The 18,736-nt window shown below is 44.0% G+C and overlaps 2 non-coding genes across 2 annotated transcripts; one reads left to right on the top strand and one right to left on the bottom strand.

The window, feature by feature from the left end:
- Window positions 1-308: 308 nt before the first annotated feature.
- Window positions 309-380, bottom strand: trnac-aca (transfer RNA cysteine (anticodon ACA)). The gene has a single exon. It is a non-coding gene; the product is annotated as a tRNA-Cys (tRNA).
- Window positions 381-10,958: 10,578 nt separating this feature from the next.
- Window positions 10,959-11,030, top strand: trnac-gca (transfer RNA cysteine (anticodon GCA)). The gene has a single exon. It is a non-coding gene; the product is annotated as a tRNA-Cys (tRNA).
- Window positions 11,031-18,736: the final 7,706 nt, after the last annotated feature.

Here is an 18,736-nt window from a genome sequence, read left to right as displayed (position 1 = left end):
GCAAACTAATTTTGAACGGATTGGAATAGAACTGGGGAAGTTGAAAAAAATTGACAAAGAGATAGAACAAGAGTGGGAAATATTTAAGAAGGTGATTAATCTCTCTCTGGCACTCCCTCAAAGTCGAGAGGGGACGGGAATGGAAGGGTTCGATGAACGAGGGAGGAAGAGGGCCTGTGTGGAGAATGGACGCTGGCATCGAACAAGTGGGCAAAATGGCCGACTGTGGACTCAATGTAAATAACAATCCTGCAGCTGCAGGAACAGACTGACTGCATGACTTCCGACAGGGAACAATTAAAAGATAGAGGGGGCGCTTGGATTTGAACCAAAGACCTCTTGATCTGTAATCAAATGCTCTACCGCTGAGCTACACCCCCACATCTGCATGAAGCGTTAGCACACACAAGTCAATGGAGTCTAGCACCTGGCCATCATCAACATTGATCGCACCATTCTGAAAAGAACCTTCATGAGTTATTCTGATAGGCAAGAATATGACTCCACCTCCAGAGCCTGACCCGTCCCTCAGAATTTAACTCTTCCCTTCGAGTCTGCCTCCGCCCTCAGAATCTGACACGGCACTCAGTGTCGGAACCCCTCCCCCAGCCTTTGACCTCTGCCCTAGAGTCTGACCCTTCCCCCAGAGTCTGACCCTACCTCCAGAGTCGGACTCGTCCCCCAGAGTCTGAACCTTGCCCCAGAATCTGTCACCTCCCCCAGAGTCTGACCCGACACCGAGTCTGACCACTGTCCCAGAGCCTGACTCCTCCTCCAATGACTGACTCCTCCCCCAATGACTGACTCCAACCTCAATGACTGACTCCGCCCGAAGAGCCGGACACCTCCACAGCGTCTGAGTCCTCCCTCAGAGCCTTACTCCTCCATCAGAGTCTAACTCCTCCCCAGAGCCTTACTCCTCCCTCAGAGTCTAACTCCTCCTCAGAGCCTTAATCCTCCCTCAGAGTCGGTCCCCTCCCCCGAGTCTGACTGTTCCCCCAGAGCCTGATTCCGCCTCCAGAGACTGACTCCTCCCCCAGAGCCTGACTCTTCCCCAGAGCTTTGATCCTGCCTCAGAGCCAGACACCCACCCCGACCCGATAATCTGACTCTTCCCCCAGAAAGTGAACCCGCCCCTGTATCTGACTCCGCCCTCAGGGCCTGACCCTGAAGAGGAGAGATTGGGTTGACTCGGCCTGTATTCACTCGAATTTAGAAGAATGAGAGCTGATCTCATTGAAACAATAAAATTCCGACAGGACTAGACAGATTGGATACTGGGAGGATTTTTCCGCTGGCCGGGGGGTCCAGAACAAGGGGTCACAGGAACGGGGTAGGACATTTAGGACTGAGATGACGAGAAATTTCTTCACTCAGACGGTGGGAAACCTGTGGAATTCTCTACCACAGAAGGCTGTGGAGGCCAAATCACTGAATATGTTGAAGAATGAGAGAGATCGATTTCAAGACACTGAAGGCATCAAGGGGTATGTGGAGAGAGCGGGAATATGGTATTGAGATCGAGGGTCAGCCATGGTCATATTGAACGGCAGAGCAGGCTCGAAGGGCCGAATATGCTCCTATTTTCTATGTTTCTTCGCCGGAGCAGCAGACGAGGGAGAAAAGAACGGGAGGGGAGGGAGATCGCGTGAGATGAAGTCGGGTGGGAGGATGCTTGTGTGGAGCATCAACGATGGCAGAAACCAAACGAGTCGGCCTGTTTCCCTGCTGTCGACTCGATGTAAACAAAAATTTTACTGCTGCAGTGAAGGCAGGCTGAGGGCACGATTCCCAAGGTAAGAAGTAAAACGTGCAAGGAGGCGTTTGGATTTGAACCGAAAATCTTGTAATCTGCAGTTATATGCTCTAACACTGAGCCACACCTTGACATCTGTGATGATTTGGTGCACATACAAACTGATGCAGCTTCTTTTCAGGTTGGTTATATTAACATTGCTGACTGCCAGGTACTGAGCTCCGTTACGTTTTGTGAGCAAGAAATCATCACAGATGTGGGGGTGTAGCTCAGTGGCAGAGCATTTAACTACAAATCGTGATGTCGTTGGTGCAAATCCAGATATCCGCTCTCCCTTTTTTAACTGCATCCTGTTGGGAGTCATTCCGTCGGTCCACCTTCCCTGCAGCTGCAGGTTTGTTGTTTATGTTGAGCAAAATTGAGTCGACAGCAGAGAAACAGGCCACTCGGCCCAACTGGTCTATGCTGACACTGATGCTCCACAATAGCCTCCTCCCTCCCTACTTCATCTGACCCCATCATCATATCCTTCGATTCATTTCTCTCCCATATGATAATCCAGCTTCCACTAAAATGAATCTACAATATTCCCCTCAACTATTCCTTGTGGTAGCGAGTTCCACATTCTCACCGCTCACTGGGAAAATAAGTTTCTCCTGAATTCCCTATTGGATTTATCAGTGACGAGCTTATATTGATGACCTATGCTTTTGGACTCCCCAACAAGTGGAAACATTTTCTCTGTGTCTAAAATGTTTATAATCTTAAAGACCTCGATCAGGTCACCCCTAAGCCTTCTCTTTTCTAGAGAAAGGAGCCCCAGCCTGTTCAATCTTTCCTGATAGATGTCTCATCTCAGTTCTGGTATCATCCCAGTAAATCTTTTACGCACCTTCTCCAATGCCTCGATATCCTTTTTATAATATTGTGTAATTTTATTATTTTATGTATTGTCTACAGATGGGGATGGGCAACCCAATGGTGTTTCAATATTGACTAGTTTGTTTTTTGAGGAATATATTTCTGCTAAACTCTATTGATCTCCGTTTTCAATATTTGCCTCTGCTGTTCCATCTCTTTGTCTGTCAAAATGTTTAACAGTTTATTTAACGTAGTTCCAATCTCATCCGCTGAAAATTAGCTTTGTTCCAATCTATTACTTTGTCTTACTAATGACTTTCTCAATCTCTTCGGGTAGAGGGATTGTGGGAGTGAGGCAGTGAATGAGTTAGTGTGTGAATGAGTGAGTGTTTGAGTGATTGAATGCGAGAGGGAGGCAGGGAGAGCAGGCTGAAGCGATGAAATGATAAAACAGAGACGGGCAGACAAGAGAGGAATCACTGCTGCATCTAGTAATGGGAACTGAAACGGAGGAGATAAGAAATGTCAGTTTCGGGGAACATCTAGGCAATAGTGATCATAACATAACGAAGTTTCGAATAATGATTGAGAAAGACGGCCACAAGCCTGTCGCCACCAATTTTTGCCTCCATCTGACGGAAAAAATGAGACTTTTCAGAATTTTCCACTTTCTTTTCCTGGAGGATTCACACTTTGGACACTCACAGCCTCCTATTTCATGGCCAGGTTGTGAATTCTGCATGTTACACACTTTTCCATTCATTAAGGCCCACTTCTGTTCCGCAACCTGCAATCGAATGTATTGACTTCAAACAACTTACAGTCACTTCACACACTGTCTCATCCTGTCCACACTTGCCTAATACCTGATGGACGATTATTTATTACATTGATGCGATATTCAGTGCACTTCCATATATGGCAGACAGAGCATGATATTGTGAAACTGCACATTGAACCTGCTGTTTCTTGTGTTGGCCGCTGGGGCAGAGCACAGTGAGATTGCATTTGACTGCAGCTGGAGAAACCTCTGGTTGAAATTCAGGTTTCGTTTGGCTGGTGCTTCTTGTTCCGCGTTCTGTGGTGAGGATGTGTTCACTGAAGCTTAGTCACAAGGCTTTCCATGTTGGGTTGTGCATCGCACCTATACACAATAGTGTGACTCACTGCATTCAGGAAACATTCTGATTGTCATAGTTATTTGTCTCCCAGAATAACTTATGAAGCTTCTGTTCAGGTTGGTTATATCAACAATGGTGACTGCCAGATACTGAGCTCCGTTACCTTGTGTGTGCACGAAATCATCACCGAGCATTTAACGGCAGATAAAGAGGTCTCTGGTTCAAATCCAGTTTCCTCCTTTTAAATTCTTATCTCGGGAATCAGACACTCAGTCCGTCCTTCCCTGCAACAACAGAATTGATGTTTTTATCGAGTCTACAGCAGGGAAGCAGGCCACTCATCTCCTTTGGTCAATGCCGCTGTTGATGCTCCACACGAGCATCCTCCCTCCACACTTCATCTCACCCAATCACACTCCCCTTCCGTCACTGTCCCCCAACCTGTGCTCATCCATCTTCCCTTTCACCCATCTGTCCTGTTTGCTCCGACTTCTCCTCCTGGTGGCGAGTTCCACATTCTCACCACACTGGTGACCATCTTACAGCGATGACCTCTCGTTCTGGTCTTCCCCACATGATGGAAACATTTCCTCCACCCCAGTCCACCTTATTAAAGCCATTATTTATTTTAAGGAAAGTGTTTATGATCTGGAATGCGCTGCCTCATTCGGACAGTGGATGCAGATTCAATTGCAGCTTTCAGAAAGGTAATTGGATAAACACTTGAAGGGATTAAAATTGCAGGGCTACGGGGAAAGAGCGGGGGAATGGGACTAACTGCATTGCCCTTACAAAGAGCCGGCACGGGCTCGATGGGCCAAATGGCTTCCTTCTGTGCTGTAACCAATCATTGATTCTATAATTCTACGTCTGCACAGTGACTGATCAAAGTCAAGCAAACTGAGTCATTGGGAGGAGTCAGACTGTGGGGGAGGATTCAGGCTCTGGGGGAGGAGTCAGTGTCTGGAGGAGGACTCAGGCTCTGAATGAGTTATCAGGCTCTGGTGGAGGAGTTAGACTCTGTAGGTGGAGTCACACTCTATGGAGGGGTTAGACTCTGGGGCAGGCGTCAGACGCGAGGAGCGGGGTCCGACTCTGGGGTAGAAGTCCAGTCTCTGGCTTTGGAGTCAGACGCCGAGGGCGGGGTCAGACTCTGGGGGATTGGTCAGGCAAAAGGGAATAGAAAGAGGTTTGGGGCAAAAGGGAACAGGAAGAGGTTTGGAAGGATGTCAAAAAACAATTCAGAAAGCGATGAGAAACAAGGAAATTAATTCTTAAGGAATATAAAATGAAATAGAAAATTATTCGACAGACACATCAATAACAAAAGTATACTTGCCAGATTATTAGGACCACTAGGGGATACATAAGATAGGGTAAACGTAGAGAAAATGTTTCCACTTGTGGGGAGTCCATTACTGGAGGTTATCAATATCAGATAATCTAATAAATCCACAAAGGAATTCAGAAGAAACTTCCTTACCCAAAAGGTTGTAAGAATGTTGAAAAGGCTATCAAATGGAATAGTTGAGTTAAATAACTTCGATGCATTTAAGGGGAAACTAGATTAGCACACGAAGGAGAAAGGAATGGAAGCTGGATGGGGAGTTTTAGATGAACGAGTCTGGATGCTGACATAGAACACTTGAGCCAAATGGCCTGCTGTAGACTCAATGCAACTCAACGTAAATAACAAACCTGCAACTGCAGGAACAGACTTACTGTATGACTCTCTGGAGAAAACATTTTAAAGATAGAGGGGGCGCCTGAAGTTGAATCAAAGACCGCTTGTTCGCCAATCAAATGCTATACTACCGAGCTAAACCCCCACACCTTGGCGGTTTTTTGCACACACAAGGTAATGGAGCTCAGTACCTGGTCATCATCAATATTGATATCGCCATGCTGAAATGAAACGCCATCAGTTATTCTGGGAGACAAATAACGACGACAATCAAAAATGTTTCATGAATGAAAAGAGTCACACTATTGTGTACAGATGCGATGCACAACCAGACATGGAAAGCCTTGTCACTAAGCTTCAATGAACACATCCTGACCACAGAACGTGGAAATAGAAGCACCAGACAAACGACACCTGAATTTGAACCAGAGTTTTCTCCAGCTGCGGTTAAATGCTCTCTCACTGTTCTCTGTCCCAAGCTCTTTAGATCGTTGCAGTCAACACAAGAAACACTAGGTTCAATGGGCCGTTTCTCAGTGCCATATATGTAACTGTACAGAATATCGCATCAATGTAATAAATACGCATCCAGCAGGCATTAGGCAAGTGTCAACAGGAGGAGATAGTGTGTGAAGTGACTGTAACACGTGTCAAGTCAATATATTCAGTTACAGGTTACGGAACAGAAGTGTGTCTTAATGAATGTAAAAGCGTGTAAATTGCAGAATTCATATCCTGGCCATGAAATAAGAAGCTGTGAGTGTTCAAAGTGTGAATTGTCCATGAAATAAAAGTGGAAAATGCTGAAAGGCTATCTTTGACCGTAAAATGGAGGCAGCAAGTGCTGATGACAGACTTCTGGCCCTCTTCCACCATCATTCTTTTAATCCCTATTATGTTATGATCGCTAGTGCCGACATGTTCCCCTACGATTACTTTTCTTTTCTCATCCGTTTTATTTGCCATGACTAGATCCAGAAACGATACCTCTCTTGTCTGCCTGTCTCCATTTTGTGATTTCGTTGATCCTGCCAGCCGTCCCAGCCCCATATCTCACACTCACTCAATCACTCACTCACTCATTCACAGACTCACTCACATTCACACTCTCTCACTTACAGACTCATTCACTAAGTAACTCACTCATTCACATCCTCACACAGTCACTCCCTCCCTCAATTCCTCCACCGTAAAAGATTGAGAAAGACAGAAGTAAGACAAGGACCAAAGTGATAGATTGGAACAAAGCTCATTTTGAGCGTATGAGAATGGAACTAGGGAAGATAAACTGCAATAAATTTTGACGGACAAAGAGATAGAACAGGAGAGGCAAATATTTAAAACGGAGACCAATAGAGTTCAGTAGAAATATATTCCTCTAAACAGAAGAACAATCGGGCCAATAATAAAAGAACACTTGTTTGTGGATCCTCATCGGTACATAATACATGAGGACACTTTTTTACACAGCGAGTGGTTAGGATCTGGAATGCACTGCCCTTGGGGCTGATGGAGGCAGATTCAACCATGGCCTTCAAAAGGGAACTGGATAAGTACTTGAAACGAAAAAATGTGCAGGGCTATAGGGATTGGGCGGGGGAGTGGGACTAGCTGGATTCCTCTTGCATAGATCTGGCACGGACTTGATGGGTTGAATGGCCCCCTTCCCTGATGTAACATTTCTATGATTATATTCCAAGTTAGTTAAACACGATTTGCCTTCAACAAATCCGTGCTGGCTTTCCTTTATTAATCCACATTTGTCCAAGTGACTTTTAATTCTGTCCTGGATTATTCTTTCTCAAAGCTTCCTCACCACTTCGGTTGAACTCATTGACCTTTAGGTGCCGGGTTTATCCATACACCCTTTTTTCAACAAGTGTGTAACAGTGGATATTATCCTGTGTGGGTTTAGTTCAGCAGTGGAACACTTGACGATAAATCAGAAAAGCTCTTGGTTCAAATCCATCTGACGCACTTTACTGAAGGGTCATTTTCGCCTCTTGTGGTGAAGTTGATTTATTACTTTTCCGACTGCGCACATTGTTTGGTGACTTTAGTTCAGACCCATTTCTGTTCCGTAACCTGCAACTGAATGTATTAACTTAACATGTGTTACCATTGCTTTGCCACACGAGCTCCTCCTCTCCGCACTTGCCGAATTCCTGCTGCATGCTTATTATTAGGCAAATAGGAAAGAAAGTGACATGTTGGCCTTTATTGCAAGTGGGTTGGAGTAAAAAAGTAAGGAAGTCTTGCTGTAATAGTACAGAGCTTTAGTGAGACCTCACCTGGAGTATTGTGTACAGTTCTGGTCTCCTTATCTGAGGAAGGATATACTTGCCTTAGTGGTGGTGCAACGAAGATTTACTGGATTAATTCCTGGGATGAGAGGGTTGTCCTATGAGAAGAGATTGAGTAGAATGGGCCGATACCCTCTGGAGTTTAGAAGACTGAGGGGTGATCTCATTGAAACAAACAAGATTATTGGGGGAATTAACAGTGTAGTTACTGAGAGGATGTTTCTGGAGAGTCTCGAAGTAGAGGGCATAGTCTGAGGATAAGGGGTCGGCCATTTAAGAGTGAGATGAGGAGGATTTTTTTCGCTCAGAGGATTGTGAATCTTTGGAATTCTCTACCACAGAGGGCTGTGGATGCTATTCGCTGATTATATTCAAGACTGAGATGGATAGATTTTTGGACTCTTGGGAAATCAAGGGAGATGGGGATCGGGCAGTAAAGTGGAGTTGTGGTCGAAGATCAGCCATGATCTGATTGAATTGCAGAGCAGGCTCGGGGGGCTTTATCGCCTACTCCTGCTACTATTTCTTATGTTCTTATCTTATGTTCTTATTACATTGATGCGATATGCTGTACACGTCCATATATGGCACTGATAGCATGATCTTGTGAAACTGCACATTGAACCTGGTGTTTCTTGTGTTGACGTCAAAGATCTAAAGAGCTGGGGTTGGAGCACAGTGAGAGAGCATTTAAGTGCAGTTGGAGAAACATTTGGATGAAATTCAGGTGTCGTTTATCTGGTGCTTCTAGTTCCGCGTTCTGAGGTAAGGATGTGTTCACTGAAGCTCAGTGACAAGACTTTCCATGTGCGGTTGCGCATCGCATCTGTGCGCAACAGTGTGAATCACTCCATTCATGAAACATTTCTGATTGCCGTAGTTGTTTGTCTCCCAGAATAACTGATGAAGCTTCTGTTCAGGTTGGTTATATCAACATTGGTGACGGCCAGGTACTGAGCTCCGTTACCTTGTGCGTGCAAGAAATCATCGCAGATTTGGGGGTGCAGCTCAGTATTAGAACATTTGATTGCAGGTCTAGAAGTCTATGGTTCCAATCCAAACGCCCCCTTTTTTTTTCAGTTCATCCTGTTGTGAGTCAGACCCTCAGTCTGCCTTCCCTGCAGCTGCAGGATTCTTCTTTATGTTGAGTTACATTGAGTCTGCAGCAGCAAAATAGGCCATTTGGCCCAACTGGTCTATGCCGGCATTGATGCTCCACGTCAACCTCCTCCCTACTTCATCTAAGCGTATCAGCAAACCCTTCCATGCCTTTACTTTATCCTTTGTTATTTTATCTAGCTTCCCCTTAAATGCATTTAAGCTACTGGCCTCAACTATTCCTTATGGTTGCGAATTCCGCCTTTTCATCAACTCTCTGGGTAAAGAAGTTTCTCCTGGATTCCCTGTTGGATTTATTAATGACGATCTTATATTTATGACCTATGGTTTTGTACTCCCCCACAAGTGAAAACATTTTCTCCATGTCTAACAATTTCATAATCTTAAAGACCTCTATCTGTTCACCCCACAGCCTTCTCTTTTCTAGAGAAAAGAGCCCCAGCCTGTTCAATCTTTCCTGACAGTTACATCCTCTCAGTTCTGGTATCATCCTGGTAAATCGTTTTTTTTGCATCTTCTCCAACGCCCCTATAACCTTTTTATAATATTATGTAATTTTATTATTTTATGTATTGTGTACATATTGGGATGGGCAACCAAATGGTGTTTCATTATTGACGAGTTTGTTCATGTTTTTTTGAGGAATATATTTCTCCTGATCTCCGTTTTAAACATTTACCTCTGCTGTTCTATCTCGTTGTCTGTCAAAATGTTTTCCAGTTTATCTGACGTAGTTCCATTCTGATCCCCTCAAAAGGAGCTTTGATCCAATTTATCACTTTGGTCCTTGTCTTAATTATGTCTTTCTCAATCTCTTCGGGTGGAACGATTGTGTGAGTGAGTGTGTGAGTGAGAGTAAATAAGTGAGTGAGTGAGTGAGACTGAGTGAGTGAGTGAGACTGAGTGAGTGAGTGAGTGAGAGTGACTGAGTGAGTGAGTGTGTGAGTGAACGGGTGAGTGCGTGAATGAGTGCATGAGTGAATGAGCGAGTGAGGGATTCAGTGAAAGTGTGAGTGATTGAGTGTGCGAGTAAACGAGTGAGTGCATGAGTGAATGAGTGAGTGAGTTAGTGAATGAGCGAATGAACGACTGAGTAAGTGAGTGAATGAGGAAGTTTGTGAATGAGTGTGTGAGTGAATGAGTGAGTGTGTGATTGAAGAAGTGAATGAGTGAGTGATTGAGTGGGAGAGTGAGGCAGGGAGAGCAGGCTGGAGTGATGAAATGATAAAACAAAGACAGGCAGACAAGAGATGAATCACTGCTGGATCTCGTAATGGGAAGTGAAACGGAGGAGTTAAGAAATGTCAGGGTAGGGAAACATCTGGGTAATAGCGATCATAACATAATAAGGTTTAAAATAATGATTGAGAAAGACGGCCACAACCCTGTCACCAGAACTTTCTGCTTGCATCTGATGGATGAAAAGATACTTTTTTTTAGCATTTTCCACTTTTAATTCCTGGAGGATTCACACTTTGAACTTTCACAGCCTCTTATTTCATGGCCAGGATGTGAATTCTGCAATTTACACACGTTTCCATTCATTAAGACCCGCTTCTGTTCCGCAACCTGCAAACGAGCTTACTGACTTCATGTAAGTTACAGTCGCTTCACACACTGTCTCCTCCTGTCCACACTTGCCTAATGCCTGCTAGATGAATATTTATTACATTGGTGCGATATTCTGTACACTTCCATATATGGCACTGAGAGCATGATGTTGAGAAACTGCACATTGAACGTGGTGTTTCTTGTGTTGACTGCAACGATCTAAAGAGCTGGGGGCAGAGCACAGTGAGAGAGCATTTGAATGCAGCTGGAGAAACGTCTCGTTGAAATTCAGCTGTCGTTTGTCTGGTGCTTCGAGTTCTGCGTTCTGTGGGAAGGATGTCTTCACTGAAGTTTAGTGACAACACTGTCCATGTTGGGTTGTACATCGCATCTTTACACAATAGTGTAACTCACTCCGTTCATGAAACATTTCTGATTGCCGTAGTTATTTGTCTCCCAGAATAACTGATGAAGCTTCTATTCAGGTTGGTTGTATCAACATTGGTGACGGCCAGGTACTGAGCTCCGTTAACTTGTGTGTGCAAGAAATCATCATAGAGGTGGGGGGTGTAACTCAGTGGTAGAGCGTTTGACTGCAGATTAAGAGGTCTTTGGTTCAAATCCAAATGCTCTCTCTACCTTTTAAGTTCTTATCTTGGGAACCACAAACTCAGTCTGCTTTCCGTGCAGCAGCAGGATTGATGTTTACGTCGAGTCGACAGCAGGGAAACAGGCCACTCATCTCGTTTGGTCCATGCCACTGTTGAAGCTCCACACGAGCCTCCTCCCTCCCCACTTCATCTCACCCTATCGCCCTCCCCTCCAGTGCTCCTCCATCTTCCCCTGTGATCAATCTGTCCTGTTTGCTCCGACTGCTCCTCGTGCTGGCGAGTTCCTCATTCTCAACACATCAGAGACCATCTGATATCGATGATCTCTCGTTCTGGCCTCCGCCGCAAGATAGAAACATTTCCTCTCTCTGTCCGCCATATGGAACATTTTAATTATCTTAAAGTAAGTGTTCCTTATCTGGAATGTGCTGCCAGATAGGATGGTGGAGGTAGATTCAATTGCAGCTTTCAAAAAGGGAATTGGATCAACACTTGAAGGGTTTAAATTTGCAAGACTACAAGGAAAGAGCGGGGGAATGGAACTAACTGGATTGCTCTTACAAAGAGCTCGCACCGGCTCGATGGACCAAATGGCCTCCTTCTGTGCTGTAACCAGTTTATGATTGTAAGATTCTGTGTCTGTACAGTGCCTGATAAAAGTCAAAGAAACTGAGGCAAGCAGAGGAATCAGGCTCAGTGGAAGGAGTCAAATTCTGGAGGAGTCCGGCTTTGGTGGAGGAATCAGGCTCTGGAGGAGGAGTCAGCCTCTGGGGGAGGAGACAGTGTCTGGGGGAGGGGTCAGACTCTGGGGGCGGAGTCAGGCTCTGGGGGAGGAGTCAGACTATGGAGGAGGAGTGAGACATTGGGGAGGTGTCAGAAACTGTGCGGGGGAGTCAGGTCTCTGGGGGCGGAGTCCGGTCTCTGGGTGCGAAGTCAGACTCTGAGGGTGGAGTCAGGCTCTGGGGGAGCGGTCAGGCTCTGGAGGAGGAGTCAGACTCTGGGGAAGGAGTCAGACTCTGGGGGAGCCTTCGCACTTTCAGGGAGGTGTCAGGCTCTGGGGCAAAAGGTTAGGAAGGTTGTCAAAAAACAATTCAGAAAGCAATGAGAAACTAGGAAATTAATTCTCAAGGAATATAAAAAGAAATAATAAATTATTCTGCAGACACATCAATAACAAAAGGGTACTTATCAAATTAATTGAGCCACTAAGGGATACACAAGATAAACTCACAGATAATGACAGTGAAGTGGCAGAAATATTGAATACTTACTTTGCCTCAGTATTTACCAGAGGAGACTAACAAGGTGGGCAGGACATTAGAAGAAGAGATCAGAAAAGGTGTAAAGATATTTAAGAATGAAAGGGGGAGTTAATTGATAAACTAATCAAACTTAGAGAAGATAAAACCTCCAGTCTGGAGAAAGTGGATCAGTACATATCAAAAGTAGTTAGGGAAGAGACAGCAGAGGCAATATTGCAAATATAAATACATTGACTAGAAAAGGGAATAGTGTCAGAGGACTGGCGGACAGGTAATGTTATTCTGAAAACAAAAAGGGGGATCGAACAAGTTAGTTCAACCAGTTAGTTCAATGTTGGTGGGAAAAAAAATAATTGAATCATTACTCAAAGATGAAAGAGAAAAATATCTAGAAAACTGAAACATAATAAAGTGTAGCGAGCACGGATATCAAAAGGGAACGTCACGCTTGACCAAACTTATTGAATCATTTGACCAAGTAACAGAAAGAGTGGACAAGAGTAAAGCAGTAGATGTAATATATTTGGATTTACAATAGGCCTTCAATATGTTACCACATTGTAGACGCATGATTAAGATCAGGGCGTGTGGAGTCAGGGGACAGGTAGCAGAATGCATAGCATGCTGTCCACAAAACAGAAAACAGAGAGTAGGGGTTAAAGGTAGTTACTCAGACTCGCAAAAAGTGGGAAGTGATCTTCCACAGGGATCGGTGCTGGGACCACTGTTCTTCCACTCGGAAATCAATAGTACAATTTCAAAATTTGCAGACATTGCGATACTGGGGAGTGCAGTTAATGCAAAGGAAGAATGAGTTAAATTGCAAGAAGACATTAATAATCTTGTAGAATGGGCGTGAAATTGGCAATTGAATTCCAATGTAAATAAGGGTGAGGTGGTGCATTGTGGTAGGAAGAATAAGGAGGCCACATATTGCTTGGTTAATAAGAGTCTAAATGGAGTGGCGGAGTAAAGGGATCTGGGGATATAGATTCTCAAATTAATAAAAGCAGCAACAGAGGTTAAAATGGCCTTAAAAAGGCAAACCAAGCACTGGGGTTCATTTCTTGAGTGATAGGATTGAAAATTAGGGAAGTTACGTTAAACTTGTAAGGAACTTTGTTAAGACCACACTGTGTATCGATCTATTCTACATATTATACAAAGGATATAGAGGCATTGGAGAAGGTGCAAAAAATATTTACTAGGATGATACCAAAACTAAGAACATACATCTATCAGGAAAGTTTAAATAAGCTGCGGCTCTTTTCTCTGGAAAAGAGACGATCGGTGGGTGACCTGACAGAGGTCTTTCAGATAATGAAAGGGTTTGACAGGGTAAAAATAGAGAAAATGTTTCCATTTGTGGGGAGTCCAAAACTGGAGGTTATCAATGTCAGATAGTCACTAATAAATCCAATAAGGAATTCAAGAGAAACTTCCTTACTCAAACAGTTGTAAGAATGTGGAACTCGCTACCACACGGAATAGTTGAGGCAGATAACATGGATGCATTTAAGTGGAAACTAGATAAGCACATGAGGGAGAATGGAATGGAAGGGTATGTGGATAGGGTTAGATGAACGAGGGAGTGAAGAGGCTCGTGTGGAGCATGAACGCTGGCATAGAACAATTGGGCCAAATGGCCGACTGTCGACTCAATATAAATGACAATCCTGAAGCTGCACGAAGGGGGACTGACAGTGCGACTCCCAACAGGAAACACTTAAAAGGTGGAGGGGGCGCCTCGATTTGAAGCAAAATCCTCTTAATGTACAGTTAAATGCTTTACCACTGAGCTACACCCCCACAGCTATAACGATGTTTGGCACACACAGGGTAATGGAGCTCAGTACCTTGTGTGTGATATCGCCATGCTGAAAAGAAGCTTCATCAGTTATTCTTGGAGAAAAATAACTCTGTCAATCTGAAATGTTTCATGAGTGGAGTGAGTCACACGACTGTGTACAGATGCGGTGCACAATCCAACACGGAAAGTCTTGTCACTAAGCTTCAGTGAGCACTTCCTCACCACGGAACACGAACGAGAAGCACCAACCAAACCGACACCTGAATTTCAACCAGAGGCTTCTCCAGCTCCAATCAAATGCTCTCTCACTGTGCTCTGACCCAAGCTCTTTGGATCATGCAGTCAACACAAGAAACACGAGGTTCAATGTGCATTTTCACAAGATCATGCTTTCAGTGCCATATATGTAACAGTACAGAATATCACATCAATAGAATAAATAATCATCTAGGACGCATTGGGCAAGTGTGGACAGGAGGAGACAGTGTGTGAAGTGACTGTAACATGTGTTAAGTCAATACATTCAGTTATAGGTTGCGGAACAGAAGTGGGTCTTACCGAATGGAAAAGTGTGTAAAATGCAGAATTCACATTCTGGCCATGCAATAAGAGGCTGTGAGTGTCCAAATTGTGAATTCTCCAGGAAATGAAAGTGGAAAATGCTGAAAGGCCATCTTTGGTCGTCAAATGCAAGCAGAAATTGCTGATGACAGAATTGTGGCCCTCTTCCTCCATCATTCTTTTAATCCTTATTATGTTATGATTGCTGGTGCCGACATCTTTCCTTCCGATTAATTCACTTATCTGTTCCGGTTTATGTCCCATTACTAAATCCAGCAACGATGCCTCTCTTGCCTGCCTGTCTCCCTTTTGACATTTAATCGATCCTGCAGGCCCTCCCTGCCTCTATCACACACTCACTCAATCACTCACTTACTCATTCACTCACTCACCCATTCACATAGTCACTCATTCACAAACTCACACATTCATTCACTCACACACTCATTGATGCATTCACTCTCATTCACGGACTCACTCACTTGCACACTCTCTCACTTACAGACTCACTCACTAATTCACTCACACACTCATCCACTCCCTCACACACTCACTCGCTCGCTCAATCCCTCCACCGTAAAAGATTGAGAAAGACAGTTTTAAAACAAGGATCAAAATAATAGATTGGAACAAAGCTCATTTTGAGGGGATGAGAATGGAACTGGGGAAGATAACCTGTAATAAATTTTGACAGGCAAAGAGACAGAACAGGAGAGGTAAATATTTGAAACGGAGACCAATGGAGTTCAGGAGAAATATATTCCTCTCAACAGAAGAACAATCGGGCCAATAATGAAAGAACAATTGTTTGTGCATCCTTGTCTGTACATAATACATAAAATTATAAAATATACACAATATTATAAAAAGGATATCGAGGCAATGGAGGTGTTGCAATAACGTTCACAAGGATGATACCAGAACAGAGAGGATATATTTATCAGGAAATATTAAACAGGCTGGGGCTCTTTTCCCGAGAAAAGAGAAGGCTGTGGGGTGACCTGATAAAGATCTTTAAGATAATGAAATTTTTAGACACAGAGAAAATGTTTCCACTCCCAGAATAACTGATGAAGATTCTTTTCATTCCAGATTCTAAACACTCGTTGCGTAAAAAAATTTGTTTTCCATGTCACCATTGGTTCTTTTGCCAATCAACTAAATCTGTGTCCTCTGGTTCTTGACCCTTCCGCCAATGGGAACAGTTTCACGTTATTTACTTTATGTAGACCCTTCATGAATTTGAATTCTTCTATCAAATATCCTCTCAACCTTCTCTGTTCCAAGGAGAAAAACCCCAGATTCTCCAGTCTATCCACGTAACTGATGTCCCTCGTCCCTGGCACCATTCTCGTAAATCTCTTCTGCATCCTCTCCAAGGCCTTCACGTCCTTCCTAAAGCGCGGTGTCCAGTGTTGGACAAAATATTTCAGTTGTGGCTGAACCAGTGTTTCATAAAGTTTCAGCACAACTTCCTTGCTTTCGTACTCTATGCCTCTATTTTTAAAGCACAGGATCCCGTATGCTTTTTTAACCGCTTTCTCAACCTCTCCTGCCACCTTCAAAGATTTGTGTTCACAAAACCCCAGGTTTTTCTGTTCCCGCGCCACCTTTAAAATGGTGTCCTCTAGTGAACATTGCCTCTCCTGTTTCTTCCTGACAAAATGTATCACTTTGCACTTCTTTGAATTAAATTTCATCTGCCGCGTGTCCACCCATGCAACCTTCCTTTCTGTGTCCCCCTAAAGTCTATCACTGTCCTCCTCACTGTTAACTACCCTTCCAAGTTTAGTGTCATCTTCAAATTTTGAGATTATGCCATGTACACCCAAGTCCAAGTCATTAATATATATCAAGAAAGGCAGTGGTCCTGGTACCGACCCCTGGGAAACACCAGTGTACCTTCCTCCAGTCCAAAACCAATCGTTCACCACTACTCTCTGTTTCCTGTCACTTAGTCAATTTTGTATCAATGTTGCCCCTGTTCCCTTTATTCCATGAGCTTTAATTTTTCTGACAAGCCTATTACATGGCACTTTATCAAACGTCTTTCGAAAGTCTATATAAACCACATCAACCGCATTGCTGTTTCAGTGGTAGAATTCTCGTCTGCCACGCGAGGGGCTCGGTTTCGATTCCCGGCCAATTCAGGAGCATTTTCAATCTGCACTCATGAGATCGCCTGAGTTAGGTTAAATTAACCTTCAGTTTCAATCTGGTCACCGCTGTGAGACATTTCTTTCTCCATGTCTGTTGCATCGACAAAGCCTCTGCCTTCTGTCCTGTGGACCTCAAACATGCTCTAGAATTAAATCAATCCCGCCTTCTGCAACGCTGACAAGATGTGAGAAACACATCAGTGAATTTCCACAAAAATTGATAACACAGCAGGGCTCGTCTGGGATTTGAACACAGGACCTCTCGCATATCAATCAGTAAAAGGCGGAAAGGGATAACCACAATCCGAAACCAACGAGCCGTCAGTAACACTACCAGACAACCAGTGTAAAATTTCCCTGCTACCCACAACCGATCGCCCATCATTTCAGGCCTCTTCTATCCATCCAATCATAGAATTATAGAATGGTTCCAGCAGAGAAGGAGGCCATTTGGCCCATCGATCCTGTGCTGGGTCTTTGCAGGAGCAATCCAGTTAGTCCTTTTTCCCCGTGGCCCTGCATGTTTTTCCGACAAGTATTTAACCAATTCCTTTTTGAAAGTCACGATTGAATTTGCTTCAACCACCGTTTCAGGCAGCACATTCCAGATCATAATTACTCGTTGCGTTAAAAGACAAAATTACTCATTTCGCCGTTGATTCTTTTGCCAATCACTTTACATCTGTGTCCTCTGGTTCTCGACCCTTCCGCCAATGGGAACAGTCTCTCTTTATTTACGTTACTTAAACACTTCATGATTTTGAACATTTCTATCAAATCTCCTCTTAACCTTCTCTGTTCTAAGAAGAACAACCCCAGCTTCTCGGGTCTACGTAACTGAAGTCCCTCATCCCTTGAACCATTCTAGTAAATATTTTCTGCATTGGCCCGAAGGCCTTCACATCCTTCCTAAAATGCGGTGTCCAGAATTGGACACAATACTCCAGCTGTGGCCGAACCAGTGTTTTGTATTGGTTCAACATAACTTTCTTTATTTTGTACTCCATGCCTCCATTTATAAAGCACAGGATCCCGTTCCTTTTTTAATCACTTTCTCAACCTGTCCTGCCACCTTCAATGATTTGTGCACATATACCCCTAGGTTTCTCTGTTCCTGCATTCCTGTAGAATTGTACCATTTAGTTTATTTTGCCTCTCCTCACAAACCATCAGAGGGACTTTGGGCCCGCCTCTCCCTTCACAACACATCAGTACCGATAAAACAACCGAGAATTTTACACACATAATGTGTTCTGCAACTTTTCATAAACATTTCAGTGTAATTTACTCCGTGTCCAACAATGTGAGGCCTCCGCCGGAGTGCCAGCTTTCTATCTTTATAAACACTTCGATGTGTTTCGTTCCGTGTCCAACACTATGAGGTCTCCCCTGGTGTACAGACATTTTGTGTTTATAAATGTGAAAATTGTTGAACGAGGGTTTGTGTGTAGGTGGTTCGAGGGTGAACTCTGATTCCCGCTCCCTGATGGATTGAATGGAGGAAAGAATGAATGAGAGAGAGGCACGATGTGGGAGACGGGATGATGGACGAATATGTCCAAGAACCTGGTTAAAAGTGGCCAAACACAAGATAATATTCAGATATCATCAGCAGAACATTAACATAACCTGAGCTCCGAGATCTGGTCGGGCCCATTCCCCGAAGTAAGGAATGAGCGGGAGAGGCAATTCCACCCGGTTTATATTTTCTTCCAGGCGACGCCAAATTGTCCCACTTGCGATGGAGCCGGAATAGTTCAGTTGAGAGTGGGAAAATGGAAAGGTTCCTGGTGCATTTCCGAATTTCAGCAATATTTGGTTGTTTTGCTCTCGTTCTTTGTGCCGAATCTCGCAATTATTTACACTGAAATTTTAACCGGCACTGGAGGCTTGGGGAAGGAGTGGAGAGGCATCAAGGATGAGAAATATTGATAGCAT

This window comes from Heptranchias perlo, chromosome 20, assembly GCF_035084215.1.
Source record: "Heptranchias perlo isolate sHepPer1 chromosome 20, sHepPer1.hap1, whole genome shotgun sequence".
Lineage (NCBI taxonomy): Eukaryota > Metazoa > Chordata > Chondrichthyes > Hexanchiformes > Hexanchidae > Heptranchias > Heptranchias perlo.
This window is presented reverse-complemented; position numbering and strand designations above follow the sequence as displayed.